Source organism: Schistocerca americana, chromosome 2 (assembly GCF_021461395.2).
Source record: "Schistocerca americana isolate TAMUIC-IGC-003095 chromosome 2, iqSchAmer2.1, whole genome shotgun sequence".
Classification (NCBI taxonomy): domain Eukaryota; kingdom Metazoa; phylum Arthropoda; class Insecta; order Orthoptera; family Acrididae; genus Schistocerca; species Schistocerca americana.
The window spans coordinates 37,616,170-37,621,852 of record NC_060120.1 but is presented as its reverse complement, the minus strand read 5'-3'; the positions used below and the strand labels follow the sequence as shown (position 1 = coordinate 37,621,852).

Here is a 5,683-nt window from a genome sequence, read left to right as displayed (position 1 = left end):
CTACTGTCGCCTGCACTTCTTTATGTCGATAGTAACTCGGTGGTCGTATTGTTCTTGTTGATCAGTGTATGTTATCCGTCTCTCCGTATAGCTTACTCCTACTTTTGTCAGAGTTTCGAATATCTTGCACCATTTTACATTGTCGAATGGGTTTTCGAGGTCAACAATCCTATGGCGTGCCCTGATTTTTCTTCAGTCTTGTTTCGATTACCAAGCGCAAAATCAGAACTAACTTCACCTTTCCTAAAGCAAAACTGATCGTCATCTGAGAGATCCTCAGTCCCATTCTTCTGTAGGTTACTGTTGTTAGCAGCTGGATGCATAAGCCGTTAAGATGATTGTGAGGTGGTAGTCGCACTTATCTGAAGATATATGCTAGCAAACAGTAAAAAAATCAACCATCAAACACGTTATGCCTACTACTTGTATCATTACCATTGCCTGCTGTGTACAAAAATAAATAATAAAACAAACTAAACCGCCCCCGAACAGCCCATGAAGGCCCAACGGTACTGACCGGCCGCCGTTTCATCCTCAGCTCATAGGCGTCACTGAATGCGGATATGGAAGGGCATGTGGTCAGCACACCGCTCTCCCGGCCGTATGTCAGTTTCCGAGACCGGCGCCGCTACTTCTCAATCAAGTAGCTCCTCAGTTTGCCTCACAAGGGCTGAGTGCACCCCGCTTGCCAACAGCGCTCGGCAGACCGGATGGTCACCCATCCAAGTGCTAGCCCAGCCCGACAGCGCTTAACGTCGGAGATCTGACGGGAACCGGTGTTACCACTGCGGCAAGGGCGTTGGCACAAAAATAAACACACTGAAGTTTAATTACCCTGTTACACATCTTAGGTTATTTAAATATTGCGAAAATATGCAGTTTACATCTACATCTACTTCTACATGATTACTCTGCAATTCACATTTAAATGCTTGGCAGAGGGTTCATCGAACCACAATCATACTATCTCTCTACCATTCCACTCCCGAACAGCGCGCGGGAAAAACGAACACCTAAACCTTTCTGTTCGAGCTCTGATTTCTCTTATTTTATTTTGATGATCATACCTACCTATGTAGGCTGGGCTCAACAAAACATTTTCGCATTCGGAAGAGAAAGTTGGTGACTGAAATTTCGTAAATAGATCTCGCCGCGACAAAGAACGTCTTTGCTTTAATGACTTCCATCCCAACTCGAGTGTCATATCTGCCACACTCTCTCCCCTATTACGTGATAATACAAAACGAGCTGCCCTTTTTTGCACCCTTTTGATGTCTTCCGTCAATCCCACTTGGTAAGGATCCCACACTGCGCAGCAGTATTCTAACAGAGGACGAACGAGTGTAGTGTAAGCTGTCTCTTTGGTGGACTTGTGCAGCTTCTAAGTGTCCTGCCAATTAAACGCAACCTTTGGCTCGCTTTCCCCACAATATTATCTATGTGGTCTTTCCAACTGAAGTTGATCGTAATTTTAACACCCAGGTACTTAGTTGAATTGACAGCCTTGAGAATTGTACTATTTATCGAGTAATCGAATTCCAACGGACTTCTTTTGGAACTCATGTGGATCACCACACACTTTTCGTTATTTAGCGTCAACTGCCACCTGCCACACCATACAGCAATCTTTTCTAAATCGCTTTGCAACTGATACTGGTCTTCGGATGACCTTACTAGACGGTAAATTACAGCATCATCAGCGAACAACCTAGGAGAACTGCTCAAATTGTCACCCAGGTCATTCATATAGATCATGAACACCATAGGTCCCAGGACGCTTCCCTGGGGAACACCTGATATCGCTTCAGTTTTACTCGATGATTTGCCGTCTATTACTACGATCTGCGACCTTCCTGACAGGAAATCACGAATCCAGTCGCACAACTGAGATGATACCCCGTAGGCCAGCAGCTTGATTAGAAGTCGCTTGTGAGGAACGCTGTCAGAAGCTTTCCGGAAATCTAGAAATACGGAATCAACTTGAGATCCCCTGTCGATAGCGGCCATTACTTCGTGCGAATAAAGAGCTAGCTGCGTTGCACAAGAACGATGTTTTGTCAAACCATGCTGATTACGTATCAATAGATCGTTCCCTTCGAGGTGATTCATAATGTTTGAATACAGCATATGCTTCAAAACCCAACTGCAAACCGACGTCAATGATATAGGTCTGTAGTTCGATGGACTACTCCTACTACCCTTCTTAAACACTGGTGCCACCTGCGCAATTTTCCAATCTGTAGGTACAGATCTATCGGTGAGCGAGCGGTTGTATATGTTCGCTAAGTAGGGAGCTATTGTGTCAGCGTAATCTGAAAGGAACCTAATCGGTATACAATGTGGACCTGAAGACTTGCCCGTATCAAGCGATTTGAGTTGCTTCGCAACCCCTAAGGTACCTACTTCTAAGACACTCATGCTAGCAGCTGTTCGTGTTTCAAATTCTGGAATATTCCATTCGTCTTCCCTGGTGAAGGAATTTCGGCAAACTGCGTCAATAACTCCGCTTTAGCGGCACAGTCGTCGGTAACAGTACCATCGGCACTGCGCAGCGATGGTATAGACTGCGTCTTGCCGCATACGACCAGAATTTCTTCGGATTTTCTACCAAATTTCGAGACAATGTTTCGCTGTGGAACCTATTAAAGGCATCTCGCATCGAAGACCGTGCCAAATTTCACGCGTCTGTAAATTTTAGCCAATCTTCGGGATTTCTGCTTCACTGACACTGTTATTGTTATTGGAGAGTGTGACGAAGTTTCACAGACTCTCTGTGTTTCTTGTAGCTGCAGAAATACATGGAGAGCGTAGTTGAGCTCACCGGAGTGCTACATCCGGACAGCAGGTTGCAGAAGTAGTGGCAGGATTTGCTGGTCCCACACAGTCATTGGCCGCAGCGGCACGGATCAATCGCCACAACAGCAGCGGCAGAAGCCGCGCTTCCGCGGCATGGCTGTTGCGGTCAGCACGCCGCGTCACCAGCGAGGCCGCACCCTTCCGGCCTACGCCCGCACTCTCTCTCCTCTGTAAATTGGCTGACGTCGAACTGCAGCTTCCTGTTCACGTAGATTCTGTTTACTGTTTGGTGTGTGTGTGTGTGTGTGTGTGTGTGTGTGTGTGTGTGTGTGTGTGAGTGGCGTGCGGCGCTGGGGATAAGTGGATGCGTGGGAGGGGGTGGGAGTGGACAAGCCACCAGTTCTCTGTCGACCCCTGGTAGCTGAGTCGTCAGCGCGACGGAATGTCGTACCTAATGGCCCGGGTTCGATTACCGGCTGGGTGTTGTGTTGTCCTTATCATCATCATTTCATCCCCATCGACACACAAGTCGCCGAAGTGGCGTCAGCTCGGAAGGCTTGCATCAGGCGAACGGTCTACCTGACGGGACGCCCTAGCCACACGGCATTTCCATTTACCAGCCCTCTGATTGTTTACATATAGCTCGCCACTGCTGCCTTTGCTATACCAACCTCTTCATCGCAGAGTAACATTTACGCACAAACAACTCAATTATTTTTTTTCGATATATTTCAATCTTCAGGGAGAAAAAATATAAAAAGGCAGTAAATGAAGTAGGCAAAGAGGAACACAAACGTCTCAAAAATGAGATCGACAGAAAGTGCAAAATGGCTAAGCAGGGATGGCTAGAGGACAAATGTAAGGATGTAGAGGCTTACCTCACTTGGGGTAAGATAGATACTGCCTACAGGAAAACTAGAGAGACTTTTGGAGAAAAGAGAACCACTTGTGTGATTATCAAGAGCTCAAATGGAAACCCAGTTCTAAGCAAAGAAGGGAAAGCAGAAAGATGGAAGGAGTATACAGAGGGTCTGTACAAGGGTGATGTTCTAGAGGACAATATTATGGAAATGGAAGAGGATGTAGATGAAGATGAAATGGGAGATATCATACTGCGTGAAGAGTTTGACAGAGCACTGAAAGACCTGAGTCGAAACAAGGCCCCCGGAGTAGACAGCATTCCATTGGAACTACTGACGGCCTTGGGGGAGCCAGTCCTGACAAAACTCTACCATCTGGTGAGCAAGATGTATGAGACAGGCGAAATACCCTCAGACTGCAAGAAGAATATAATAATTCCAATCCCAAAGAAAGCAGGTGTTGACAGATGTGAAAATTACCGAACAATCAGTTTAATAAGTCACAGCTGCAAAATAATAACGCGAATTCTTTACAGACGAATGGAAAAACTGGTAGAAGCCGACCTCGGGGAAGATAAGTTTGGATTCCGTAGAAATATTGGAACACGTGAGGCAATACTGACCCTACGACTTATCTTAGAAGAAAGATTAAGGAAAGGCAAACATACGTTTCTAGCTTTTGTAGACTTAGAGGAAGCTTTTGACAATGTTGACTGGAATACTCTCTTTCAAATTATAAAAGTGACAGGGGTAAAATACAGGGAGCGAAAGGCTATTTACAATTTGTACAGAAACCAGATGGCAATTATAAGAGTTGAGGGGCATGAAAGGGAAGCAGTGGTTGGGAAGGGAGTGAGATAGGCTTGTAGCCTGTCCGCGATGTTATTCAATCTGTATATGGAGCAAGCAGTAAAGGAAACAAAAGAAAAATTCGGAGTAGGTATTAAAATCCATGGAGAAGAAATAAAAACTTTGAGGTTCGCCGAAGACATTGTAATTCTGTCAGAGACAGCAAAGGACCTGCAAGAGCAGCTGAACGGAATGGACAGTGTGTTAAAAGGAGGATGAACATCAACAAAAGCAAAACGAGGATAATGGAATGTAGTCGGGTGATTCTGAGGGAATTAGATTAGGAAATGAGAAACTTAAAGTAGTAAAGGAGTATTGCTATTTGGGGAGAAAAATAATTGATGATGGTCGATGTAGAGAGGATATAAAATGTAGACTGGCAGTGGCAAGGAAAGCGTTTCTGATGAAGAGAAATTTGGTAACATCGAGTATTGATTTAAGTGTCAGGAAGTCGTTTCTGAAAGTATTTGTATCGAGTGTAGCCATGTATGGAAGTGAAACGTGTACGATAAATAGTTTGGACAAGAATGAATAGAAGCTTTCGAAATGTGGTGCTACAGAAGAATGCTGAAGATTAGATGGGTAGATCACATAAATAATGATGAGGTATTGAATAGAATTAGGGAGAAGAGGAGTTTGTGACACAACCTGACTAGAAGAAGGGATCGGTTGGTAGGACATGTTCTGAGGCATCAAGGGATCACCAATTTAGTACTGGAAGGCAGCGTGGAGTGTAAAATCGTAGAGGGAGACCAAGAGATGAATACACTAAGCAGATTCAGAAGGATGTAGGCTGCAGTAGGTACTGGGAGATGAAGAAGCTTGAACAGGATAGAGTATCATGGAGAGCTGCATCAAACCAGTCTCTGGACTGAAGACCACAACAACAACAACATGTTGCTCTAGAGTTCTTGCTTCCTACAGACGTCCTCTAGTAATATGGAAGTTATTTCTTGATGTTTGAACGCATATCCTACCATCTTGCCCCTTCTTCTTTCCATATTTCTCACAATTTTCGTTTCGAGCGTTTTCCGCTGAGAGCTTACTTATTTAATATCAGTTCACCTAATTTTCAGCGTCCTTCTACACTGTCCACCCACATTAATGTGACCACCTGTGAAACGCGTAAATAACCACCTTTTGCAGCGCGGACTGCTGCGAGACATGCAGGAAGACAG

At 44.9% G+C, this 5,683-nt stretch overlaps 1 pseudogene; it reads right to left on the bottom strand.

Annotated features, from left to right (window-relative positions):
- Positions 1-686: 686 nt before the first annotated feature.
- Positions 687-804, bottom strand: LOC124597087 (annotated as a pseudogene).
- Between the last annotated feature and the right edge of the window lie 4,879 nt (positions 805-5,683).